We start from the raw sequence: 12,200 nt of genomic DNA, 5'->3' as shown, positions 1-12,200 counted from the left end.
TAGTGAAGTTCAAAGTGGTCCTAAGAGAGAGGGCCAAGATCAAGACAAAGAAGCCAGATGCTTGGCCAAGCTATTGAGCCATTGGCGGGCAGTGGGGGTGATAGATACCTCTCTGCCCGGGGAACCATTCCATATGTGAGGAGACGAAGATAACCTACTGACCTTGGATATGTACACTTAGGGTGGTTGGGGCTAGGTGGTCACACTGGAAAGGTGAACCCATGCTTATGAAGGTTCAACCTTAAGCTGTGCTATCCTCAAGGATTGGATTTGAATGCCACAGAGAGCTGAGTGGATTCTGCATGGCTTTGCCTTGAATGCAGAGGCATGGGTTCTGACCGCCTTCCTCTCTCAGATCAACCCCAAACTCAAAAGTTTCAAGGCTGTAACAATAAGGAACCAGCTGAAGGCCCTGAGTTCAATCCCAGCATCAAGCACACATAAAAATACCTGGAAATTTAAGGGTCACAGGTAGGAAGCTTCCCCTCACCAAAGAATTCTTAAAGCTTCAATGCATGTCGGAAGACTACTCCTTTGGAAACATTAAAGAAGAAAGCATGGTGTGTGCTTTTATGAGAGAATGTGCACAGGTGGGTGAGTATGTGGATGTATGAGTGTGTGAATGTGTGCAGATGTGCAGGTATGTGGATATGTGGTTGGGTGTTGCGGGATAGATGTGTTGGTATGCAGGGGTGTGGGTATGTGGATATGCAGGTACCTGGGTATGTGGATATGCAGGTACCTGGGTGTGTGGATATGCAGGTACCTGGGTGTGTGGATATGCAGAGTATATGGGTGTGCAGATGTGTGAGTGAGTATATGGATGCATGGTATGTGGATGTGTGGGTACATGGGTGTGTAGTGTGTGGATTTGTGGGTATGTGTGTGGGGGGAATATGAGTGTGTGGATTTGTGGATGTGGGTATATATGTCTGTGGTGTTTGTATATGTGGGTATATGAGTGTGTGGGTATGTGGATTGTGGATGTGTGGTTTTGTGGTTTTGTTGGTGTGTGGATGCGTGGATATATGGATGTGTGGGTTTGCGTGTTTGGATGTGTGGGTTTGTGGGTATGTGAGTATATGGGTGTGTGGGCTTGTGGATGTCTGGGTGAGTGGGTTTGTAGACTGTGGGTTTGTGGGTGTGTGGGTATGTAGACTGTGGGTTTGTGGGTGTGTGGGTTTGTGGGTGTGTGGGTATGTAGGTGTGCAGATATATGGATGTGTGTGGATATGGGTGTGTGGGTGAGTGGATGTGTGGACGTGCATTGTAAAAGCCCTAATGGAAAGTTCCTGAGTTTTCCCATTTTCTAAGAAAAATAATCCCTTTCTAGACATTAACTAGCCTTGGAAATGTTTTGCCTGAGATTATTTACACAGATTGCTGTGCTCTTTCAAAGCCTCCCATCATGATTCTGAGCCAGAGGGCCCAGTGGCATCAGCAGGTGCCTCTCCAGCCCTGACCGATCTGCCAAACCACACTGAACCCTTCCCATTCGGGTCACTCACGACTCCGCTTCAAACTGCAGGCAGGTTTGCAAGAGTCGAGTGTAGAGGATTACATTTCACACAAACCTTATCTAGTGATGTAAAAACATACGCGTATTTAAACACTGATAATACTCATATTGGTGGCAAATAGCAACCAAAGATCAGAGACACAGTATCTGGCCACACAGCAAATCACTGCCTGCTCAATGTTCATAAGCTTAGCAATGACTTTGCTGGCACTTTCTCAGTAAAGGAACTTAAATATGAAGCAAACTCAGGCCAGTGCCTCCTGGGACAGAAGTTGGTGCCTGTCGCTGGTTTCTGCAATAACAGAACTCTAGTCTCCAGGAGATTAGACACAGCTAATTCCCATAGAATCGCAGCAATTATTTGAGCTGGTCCTCTTTATTTGCTGGCAGAGATGTTAATAAGAGGGCTGGGCAGGCAGCTCAGTCAGTGCAGAGCTGCTGTGCAAACAGGACCCGAGTCTGCTGCCCAGTGCTCATAAAAAGCCAGTGGTGCACATCTGTAATCCCAAGGCTGAAAAAGTGGAGACAGATGGAGCCTGGGGGCTAGGTGGCCAGAAAGTCTAGTCAAGCAGTGGCCAGACTCAAGGAGAGACATTTTCCCCAAAAATAAGAACACCTGAAATGGCCCTCTAGCCTCCACCTACAAGTGTATCCACGTGCGTGTATACACACAGGCACACACTTGTGCATGTACACACAAAGAGAGAAGAGGCCCAGACTTCTGCAAAGAAGGAAGAGCCAGGTCTTTTATCAACATGACTATTTGTTTATTTATTTTTAATGGTCTTAAATTGGCAATGGACCTGATGCTTTAACTTTTATTATTATTTTACATTCTTATTATGTTTTATTTCTTTATTTTGCATGCATAGGGGAATGTGTGACGGTGAATGTTTGGAGATCAGAGGACAATATGCAGGAATTGGTTCTCTCCTTCCACCATGGGAATCCAGGGGTTGACCCCAGTCAGCAGGCTTGGTGGCGGGCACGCCTTCCCACCAAGCCATTTCATGGGCCTCCTTTAGCTTTCACTAGCCACTGGCCACACTGAGTACCTGATCTGTATTGAGATGTCTTGTAGATCTAAGATTTAGCATGGGGAAAGAAAAAGAGAGAAAAGCACTGGTGTTTTATACCGAATAAACCTTTAATTGATTAGTTTTGATATGTGAGATACTAAATTTAAAAATATTAAAATTGATTTCACCTGTTCTTTTTTTGTCTTCTGCTGTGACTAATAGTGCAGTTTGAATTACACATGTAGCACTCCCATTCTGTGTCTATTGGACAGCACTGATTTACAGGACAGCACTTGCTGCCCCAGGAAGAGGGCCGCAAGGACTCTCTTTTCAGAACTTGCCAGAAACAACAGAAGAGAGAGAGGACATCAGTTCCCATCTCCTCAAAAACTTCTCACCAAGTCAAAGAAGAGACACTTGCCTACCACATAAAAAAGACTAAAGCATTGTTTGAAAGCAATGAGATAACATTATGTTCATGCTTAAATATGTATGCAGGCATTAGTAAATGTAACTTTTAAAAGAGCCCCGGGGCTGAAGAGATGGCTCAGTAGAGCTCTAGTCAAGGAAAAAAATAAAACCTGATGTTATATCTGTGACACCCACATTAAAAAAAAAAAGCCAGGGACAGCAGTTCATGTCTGTAATCCAGGAGACAGAGTCACGAGGGTCCCTAGGGTTCACTGCCAGCAACTTAATCAAATCAGTGAGCTCCAGATTCAGTAAGAGATTCCATCTCAAAACATAAGTAGGAGTGCCACCAAAGAAAACCCTCAACAATGATCTCTGGTCACCACACTAATTAAAACACATGCATGTGCATGTGCATCTGTGTGCACATGTACCCACAAGTACTTGCCTACACTTGCACACAAACACACATACACAGAGAGAGAGGAAAGAGAGAGAGACAGACAGAGAGAAAGAATATCAGCAATTTTGACAACATGGAAACCATCATCTTCATTTTTGATACAGAAGTTGTTTCCTGGAAAAATCGTTACCAAAATCAATTAATGTCATAGAAATCAGTTTAGACCTGAAATGACATCTGTCCATGGCCAATGTGTCCCTGCCAGAAGCACAGATGACCAATAGAGAGTTTGGAGCTGCCCTGAGAGGGAGAACAGGACACTGGTTATGTGCACTGAAAAGTAAACGCTGAGTACTTTCAACACTCGGGCAGTAGAGCCTTCACACCAGGGGCAACCAAATTCTCTCTTTGTCACATAGAAATTCTCTGGTGCAAAAACATCCTGCACTCATCCCGGATACATGAGCTTTCTATCTAAATCCATCAACTGATTTCGACATGTCAACCATCCCTTGGATGTCAAGAATCAACAATATATTTTTTTTTACTACAAGAGGTAATTTCTTTCTTTATAAAACAAGCCCCATTATTTTTTCAGAGATTTGGGTTGCTCCATCTGATGTCTGTCATTTGCGGCTAGAATAAGTCATTTCTAGTGGAAATACAGAATTACGTGTGCCAGTGAGGGTGGAACACATATGTGAAGCTGGCAGCAAGGTCCCCATCTGCCCTTCTCAGGCTGAAATAGTTGTGTTGGCAAGACTGGTTGCTAGCCAGCTGCTGGAGTCCCCACCCTGCCCAGCATGCCTCTCCACCTGTGTGTCCCAAGCCTCAGGAGCATCCCTGCTAACGCACCCATGAGAAAAGCTTCTAGAGGGTTCTGTCTAAGCCCTTGCACATGGGTTTCCAAGACAAGAAAACTGAGTAGTGAGCAGTGACCCTGAGCCTGGCTACATTCAGCAGCTAGCCCTGGCTCTTCCCATTCCTTGCCTGTGCTATCCAGGGAAGAGGCACTAGCACTAAATTCAGTGTCCTCAGTCAAATGGGCCTCCCTTCCTCTGTCATCTTCTGCTTCTCAGACAAACTGGGGGTGGGGGATGTGGGGTGTTGTGTCTTCTTGTGCCCCAGCTCAGGGGTCTCTCAGATATAAAGGGCTAGCACAGATAAAACTGAACACTTTGTAATTTCAGGCAACAACAATTTTTAAAAAAAGTATGATTCCCATACAAATTTGTTAAATTTATTCTAATTTTATCCTCCTCTTTTCTCTCCCGCCCACTCCACCTCCTCGAATCCAAATGCCATGGGAAAGAGCACATTTGGAATGACTTGAGATGTAAAATACTTCAGCTTTTTGCTGTTACTTACAAAATATTCCTTTAAAATAATATTATATGGGTCTTTTTAAAGAAAATCATAAAACTTCTGCTAGAATAAACTAGCATGCATGGGGGCCGATTTAAAGGTAAAAGGACCAGAATGTGAAATAAATCCCTAAGCAAGGCCGGCTGTGCATGAATTCCTCCACTCAAGTTACATTGTGCTCCACCTTGGAAACCATGGAACAATTGAGGCGCGGGGCGTCCGGTTCCAAAGTCTGCCCCAGCCCCCAAGAATCTGAACGGAGGCATGAAACTGCAAAATAGGATGGAGAAGACCAAGCCGTGGGCAGCCAACTGTCATCGTCCTCTGATGGAGACCCACGTTCTTACACCTAGGACGAGATGTGAGCCTGGCCTGGGTTCCCAGCTTCCCATCGGGAGAAGGAAGGGAGTCCCGTGGATATCCCAAGCCTGGTCTTTAAAATGGGAAAGGAGACGCTGAGGTGGGTCCCTATCCAGAGCATTAAGTCTAGAGGCTGGGGTCCCAAGCTTGAGGAATCCCCCATCAGTCTCTTCTCGTTTCTGAAAGCTTCTTTCTCTTGCTGTACCTCTCTTTCCGTGACTTTTTCTAAATCCATGAGATCGACTTCCGCATTCATGACAATACCTGCAGTCAAAGGATTTTCCCAACCGCAACTCCTGTTAGGACGGGATTCCTAATCTGTGTAAAACCCAGAGGTTTTGCTCTTTCAAAGCAATGTTAGCTGCTCAGGCTACCGTTCCCCTAATGAGCTATGGATGGCTTCGTGCTCACCGCTCCCCTCCTCCTGAAGGATGGCTGGTCCCCCTCTCCCAGTTCGGGATGTATATTGCTCTTCACCCCCCAGAGAGTAATCTGGATCCCGAGACTTGCTAAAAGCTCCGTGAACCCGCGAGCTGCATCCAGCTCCAGCTGAGAGCCGAGGTCTCTTACCTGGTGAGAGCCCGCTCAGCGCGGCAAGTCTCCAGGCGCAGCTCCGGGACCCTCTGCGCGCGGCGCGATGCGGTGGCTGCTGAGGCGGAGCGCGCGCTGCTCCCGGCTGATGACGCTGTCAGCTGCCCTGCGCCCCGCACTGCCCCTGTGCACCGCCCTGAGTACTGCACGCCCAGTGCAATGCCCAGAGCCCTGCACCTCCAGTGCAACGCCCAATGCAACGCCCCGTGCAACGTCCTGCGCCCTACTCTGCCCCTCGCTGCCTTGTGCACCCGCCTGAGCTCTGCACAGCCTCGCAACTACCAGCACCACGCCACCGACGTGCACCTCCGGTACACGCGCCTGGCCCTGCGCAGTCCTCCCACGCGGTGCTCTCTTGCTCTGGCCTCCTGCCTCCGGCTCCGCCCTCCTCAAGCTCTGGCTTTGGAGAGGCACCGTCGCTGCGGTGGCCACTGAGGCTCCAATGGCGCCTGCTTTTCGCCAAGAGCCTTTAGCTGCCCTCTACCGAAAGCTTCTGGAATAGATGGCAAGAGACTGGAATTTTCTAAAAATTCAATGACTCAAAATCATTTCGTTGAAAGGACATTGGATTCTTCTGTTTCCAACTGAGTGTAGCTAATCACTACTTACCACACAATAAGCCTTACTTTGTCACTGGGTAGTGTCTTAGTTTCTGTTCCTGTAGCTGTGACAAAGGCAACCTAAGGAAAAATGGGTTTATTCTGGCCTATGGTTCACGGTAGGGAAGTCGGTGCAGCAAACGCCTGGAGCAGCTGATCACATCTCACCGGTAATCAAGACTTAGGGCTGTGGACGCATGCTGCTGTCCGGATGGATGTGTATAGTTCAGGGTCCCCTGCCCAGGGAATGGTATGACCCACAGTCAGGCCATTGAGTGTCAGTTAAGTAATCAAGATGATCTCCCACCTACATGCCTGAGGCCGGTCTCCCAGGGAGTCTAGATCCTGTTAACTGGACAGCGCTAATCACGTGCTAAATCACATGACAACCTGTCACTGAGAGGTCCCAAGAAATGCCCTGCCAACCATGGAGCATGAATTAATGCACTCTAACAGAAAAGTCTTTTATTCATCCTTTCTTTGTCCTTAGTGAGTGGTAAGAGAACTACAAGATGAGGATTTTTCTCCTCTAAACTTGGCTTAACTTACAGAGTCTATAAGCTATAATATAGAAAGTCACTTTTCTGTTTGCTGAGTTTCTGGGGTCCTGTAATTTCAGATGACATTGCCCCTTGAAGTTGATTTCCAAAGTAAATCTCTGCCCTGCTAGTCACAGGAAACATGCATTTTTAAAAATCTTACTTAAAGTGTGTTTTCACCATTTGTAGTGAAGAAAATGTCTTTTTGCTCCTGAGGTTAACCTGATTCTGGCCTTGAAGCTGTGGTCGCTCAAACATGGAAATAGCAGACCACTTTTAACAAAGCCATGTGAGAGCGGCCTCCACAAATACAAGCCTGTTTCAGTCACGTCTGTGAGCAGGATGTCCACATGCCCAGTCTCCTCATTGTGAAGGGCTGTGTGGGGCCGGAAAGATGGCTTGGTCCTGCAGTGCTTGGGAGCACTCACCTGAGTGTGATCTTATTCCAGAGGTGTGGAGTCAGAGACAGGACCCCTGTCCAGCCATCCTAGACAATGAGAGACCTTAACTTAAAAAAAAAAAGTATTTGACATGTGAGGTACAAAACCAGTGGTTGACCTCCGGCCTTTACATGCATTTGCATACATGTGCACCCTCTTGTGCACACATGGGTGAGTGTGAGTGGACACACACACACACACACACACACACACACAGCAAAGAAGGAAGAAAGTCAGGCAGGCAGGCAGGCAGGCAGGCTAGATCTTTGTGATACTGGGGAAAGTGACCAGAGCAGGGAGCCCATGTGTAGACAGACAGGCTGCTGCTGAGTCTAAAATCTGAAAACCCACCCAGGCTAACAAGTCAGGTTGCTGCTTGCTATGACAACCAAAGTGTAGGATGTCGGGTTAGAGGATGAAACAGAACCTGAGACGTCAACAAGAGAGTGATAAGGCTGAAGAGGGAGAAGCACTGTGGGCAAAGCCTGCTCCACTCCCGAAGCTGGAGCAGGGATCTCTCTGTGGGGCCCTGTGCTCGGCCACTGGACATCACCATCCCCTCTGGGACTCTGACACAGCAGACCCAGATGCCCTACTTAAGGACGAGCAACTGAAATGATGTTCCTGGCCTCTCTGCCATTTGTCATGCGCCCCTCGCCCCAGAGGCTAGCTAAGCTTCCCGTCGGCTGAGAATCAGAAATCCCAGCACAGCACAGAGCCTTTGCTGTGAAGGTTGCCAACATAGCCACCTCTATGAAGAAGAGTTGTAGAACAGTGGACCGGGCCCCACACCACAACCTACATGCCAGTGAATGCAGTTCTCAGATATTCCCAAGGTCCTTACACGGGTAAACCTTTGTTAACAGTAGAAGACCCGGACTCCCAACAATGCTGGGACCTAGGCTCTTCTCCTACCAGCAAAGATCCCATCCAATACCCTAGGACCCTCCTGGGACCTCATTTGAGCTCCTTAGCAAGCCTTGAGGTTTGACTTCAGAAGCCACCAAAAGCGCAATATACTTGGTAGCTGCAGAGACACCATAGTGACTCTCATGAGCAGCCCACACCCCTGCTCTGGAGTAGGTCTCATCCTTTCCTGGGTGTCTCCCTTTCCACTGACTTCTGTTCCTACATTTGTTGAAAATGCTTAACAAACAAACAAACCTCCAGCTCTGCTTCCAATGGCTTGTCCTGAAACTCTTTACTACAGGGAAATCAAGAATTGGGATTTCTGTCATAATGGACCAGGAACTGAGGGTGGGAGTGTGCTGGAGGCAACATGGAGCAAAGCAGTTGTCTCTCCCTGCTGCTTCTGGCCCTGTCACCTCCCATAATGTCCCCCTAAGCATCTGTCCCATTTTCTTCTAAACTGCTTTTCCTTGTCTGTCTGTATATTCCTTGTCTGTCTGGAAATACCTCTTAAAACAAGAATCCAGTCCAGCAGCATTAAGTACAAAAAAAAAAATGTATGTGCTACCAAAGCAAATCTGCTGAACCGTTACACCACATCATGCCAAAGTTCGTTTAAATTACATGATCCCACCTCAGAACTTCAACCTCAGAATCTCCTTTTAATTGAGACATCCTCATCCCCAAAACTGCCCATGCCTGTGAGAGGAGACGCTTCCAGCCACAGACTTCTGAATATTAGCAAACATCAGAATTACTGGAGAGAGGAGGGAGCCTGTTAAATGCCATGAACACTGAGTCTTTGATATAATTAAATCTGACATAGGATTCCTGGTAATGGGAGTAGGGCTTTGAGCAGGGCTCTAGGTAAGGGATGCCCTACCGTGATACAGAGCCAGATGATGGTGGGCTTCTCTATGCTGGGGAGGAAGAAACGGTTCCCCTCTCTCAATGGCAAGTGTAAACTGGCGCAGTTTGCCAATCAAGCGTCAATCTTTTGAGAAAACCCTGCCCTTCTTCACAGACTTGCTGCAGGGCATTTGGGTATATATGAAGAGGCTCCATACCTCCTCCTCCTCCTCACTTTGCTCTTGGAACTTGAGACTGTGCAAGCTTACCCTTGGCCAATGCTTATGTTTACAGAAGGCACAGTTTCTTCCCACAACCAAATATGCATGGCTGTAGGAAAAGAGGACTCTGGGCAGGTGTAGACCCCTCCAGACATCTAGGCTGATGACGGCCTCATCGGGGACAGCTCTGTCCCACTATCGCCCTCTGCTGGTCATCTTCATGTTCTGGCCAAACTACACCTCTCAAGGCTGTGTAGCAAACCTACTTCCTGCCCACGTCTGCATAAGGGTTATCAACTAAGCCCAGGCAGGACCTGAGTCCACAGTGGTAACCAGCCAGGAATAAGTGATTCTCATGACGGGGCATAAAATGCTGAAGACAAGAGAGCCATGGATGCTTAACAAGGAAACTTGTGGGTAATGGGAGAATGTACCTCTGATGGTGTTCCCCTCTGATGGTGTTCCCCTCTGATGGTGGTGTTCCCCTCTGATGGTGGTGTTCCCCTCTGATGGTGGTGTTCCCCTCTGATGGTGGTGTTCCACTCTGATGGTGGTGTACCCCTCTGATGGTGTTCCACTCTGATGGCATCCTTTGGAGTTTGTCCTCTTTTCACAACTTTTTCCTAAGACAGGGTTTTCAGGGCCAGCAGCCTCAGGAACCGTGGGGAACTGTTAGAAAGGTACATGCAGGGCTTCAGCTGAGACCGAGCGCTCACCACATGTACAACATTGCATCCCAACACTACATAAACCGAGCATGGTGGTGCACATCTGTCAACCTAGCACTCGAGAAGTGGAGGCAGGAGAATCAGAAGTTCAAGGTCCTTTTTGGTTACATGCTGAGTTTGAAGCCAGCCCATGCAACATGAGATCCTGGGGGTCAGGAGGTAGAAGGAAGGAAGGAAGGAAGGAAGGAAGGAAGGAAGGAAGGAAGGAGGAAGGAAGACAGGTAAGCACATTCCAGCTTCACCCCAGACACATTGAAACTGAGACTCTGAGGCTTGGTGCAGCATTGTTATTTAGCAAACGATCCCAGAGCTTCTGACACACAGCAGAATTTTAAATACATTGCACTAAAATTTGTCTTTTCAGAACTACATCTCTCTACAGATGCATGTTAGCATATCTCCCCCAGAATTGTTGCAAGGTGCCATCTTGAGGGAGTGCGCTCAGGGCAGCTTCATGTGCCCGCCCTGGTGATGTGTCTGGCAGGAAGAACTCAGCAGATTCTCGCAGCATCACAGTAGCTGGCAACTGTCCCTGCAGCCCTTCCTGCTAAGGTTCTACCATATATGGATTGAGGATTCTGCTTCTCAGAGAACATCACAGCCTTTCTTAAACCCCACCCCACCCGGCCCTCGCCCAGGTGCCTCTTTGCCTGGGGTGACTGTGTCCATTTTCATAACCAGGGAGGAGCCAGACCTCACAAGCTAAAGCCTGAGCTCTGCAGAGCAGAGAGCTCAGTATGTGTGTGTGGGGGGGAGACATAAGGCTTCCTCCAGAAGGGGCGAGGAAAATAAGAGTTCTCTTTGTTTTATCGGTAAGTTCTCCAGCTCCACAATATGATCTCTGGAACCGGGTTGGCCATCCAGAGCTGGCCCACAGTGTGGCAAAGGAGCCACTTCTGCAAGTGTTTTTGCCCTGGGGATATCATCTTGGGCAAAGTGCCTCTCTTTGGTAGAGGGACAATGGCCAGAGAAGAGGCAGGTTCAGCTTCTTCTGCACATATACCCAGTGCTGAGGGCAGTGAGCTCAGTCTTGGATGGCTGATCTTGCACCCATGACCAGCTGTCAAGGGTGATTGGCAGAGGGCAATAGATACAGATGAACAGTTTCTGAGGTGGGTTTCTCTGCTGAGAATAAAGGGGGTTAGTCCTGACTCTGTGTTTTTAATTATCCCTTTGGACTCAATCCAACCACACTGGATGCTTTTAAATCTAATGAGGGTTCTGGCTGTCTTTTCCTGATCCTCCTTGGATATTATGTATGTTCCATTAAGGAGGAGGCACCATGCTGGTGCTCTGTTCTTAATCTTTGCAGCTTACCCGAGCTCCACAGATGCTAAAGCTGACATCTGTTCTCTATAATCTGGGGGGGGGGGGGTCCTTGTCCCTGCCTTCTGTAAGGCTGACCTAGTAGCTACCCAGGTCCACCTGAAATGCAGGCAGAAACATAGTCAAGATCATATCGGTCTGTGACGGTTCATCTCGACTGTCAAGTGGGTGGGATTTAGAATCACCATGGAAACAAGCCTCTGCTGTGCTTATCTGTAGGGATTCTCCAGATTAGGTTAATGAAGGTGGGAAGACCACCCTGAATATGGGCAGCATGGGGTCCGAGGCTGAATAATAAAAAGAAAGTGAACTGTGCACCAGCATTCATCTCTCCCTGCTTCCTCCCTATGGCCAGCTGCCTCACAGGCCTGCTAGCACACCTCCCTGGACACGGTGGGCTGCACTGGGGAAGTGTGAGCCAAAATCAACCCTCCTCAGTTGCTTTCATCGGTATTTTGTCACAGCAGTAAGACAAGTAACACACACGGGCACACACACACACACACTCACATATACACACACACACACATGTATATGCACAGAGACTCAAATGTGTGCACACACAGGCACACACAGACATGCATGCACACACACATACACACACACACACACACACACACACACACACACACACACACACACACACGTATACATGCATATAAAGCGAGCATCTCCTGGCTGCCTTGTGTAAGGCTGAGCAGCTTCCTGCTTGGAGTAGAATCGTGTGAGTTTGGTTTTCCATCTCTGTGAGATTTTGCTTAAAAAAAAAAATACTTAAGAGGAGAAAAGATGTATTCCACTCACAATGTCAGAGGTTTCAGTCAATCATGACCGCCAAGGCGCTGAAGAGCATCTCACTTCCTGTTAGACAGGAAGCAGCAGAAGGGGATGCCTGTATTCTCAGGGCTCGCTTCTTTCCCC

The 12,200-nt window shown here is 48.0% G+C and overlaps 1 protein-coding gene across 1 annotated transcript in view; it reads right to left on the bottom strand.

Moving 5' to 3' along the window:
• Diras2 (DIRAS family GTPase 2) overlaps positions 1 to 5,891 on the bottom strand; it is a 30,869-nt gene extending 24,978 nt beyond the window's left edge. Inside the window, exon 1 of the mRNA XM_028863797.2 lies at positions 5,648 to 5,891. The gene's annotated coding sequence lies outside the window, so the exon portion shown is untranslated. The remainder of the gene's footprint in view (positions 1 to 5,647) is intronic.
• Positions 5,892 to 12,200: the final 6,309 nt, after the last annotated feature.

This window comes from Peromyscus leucopus, chromosome 5, assembly GCF_004664715.2.
Source record: "Peromyscus leucopus breed LL Stock chromosome 5, UCI_PerLeu_2.1, whole genome shotgun sequence".
NCBI lineage: Eukaryota > Metazoa > Chordata > Mammalia > Rodentia > Cricetidae > Peromyscus > Peromyscus leucopus.
This window is presented reverse-complemented; position numbering and strand designations above follow the sequence as displayed.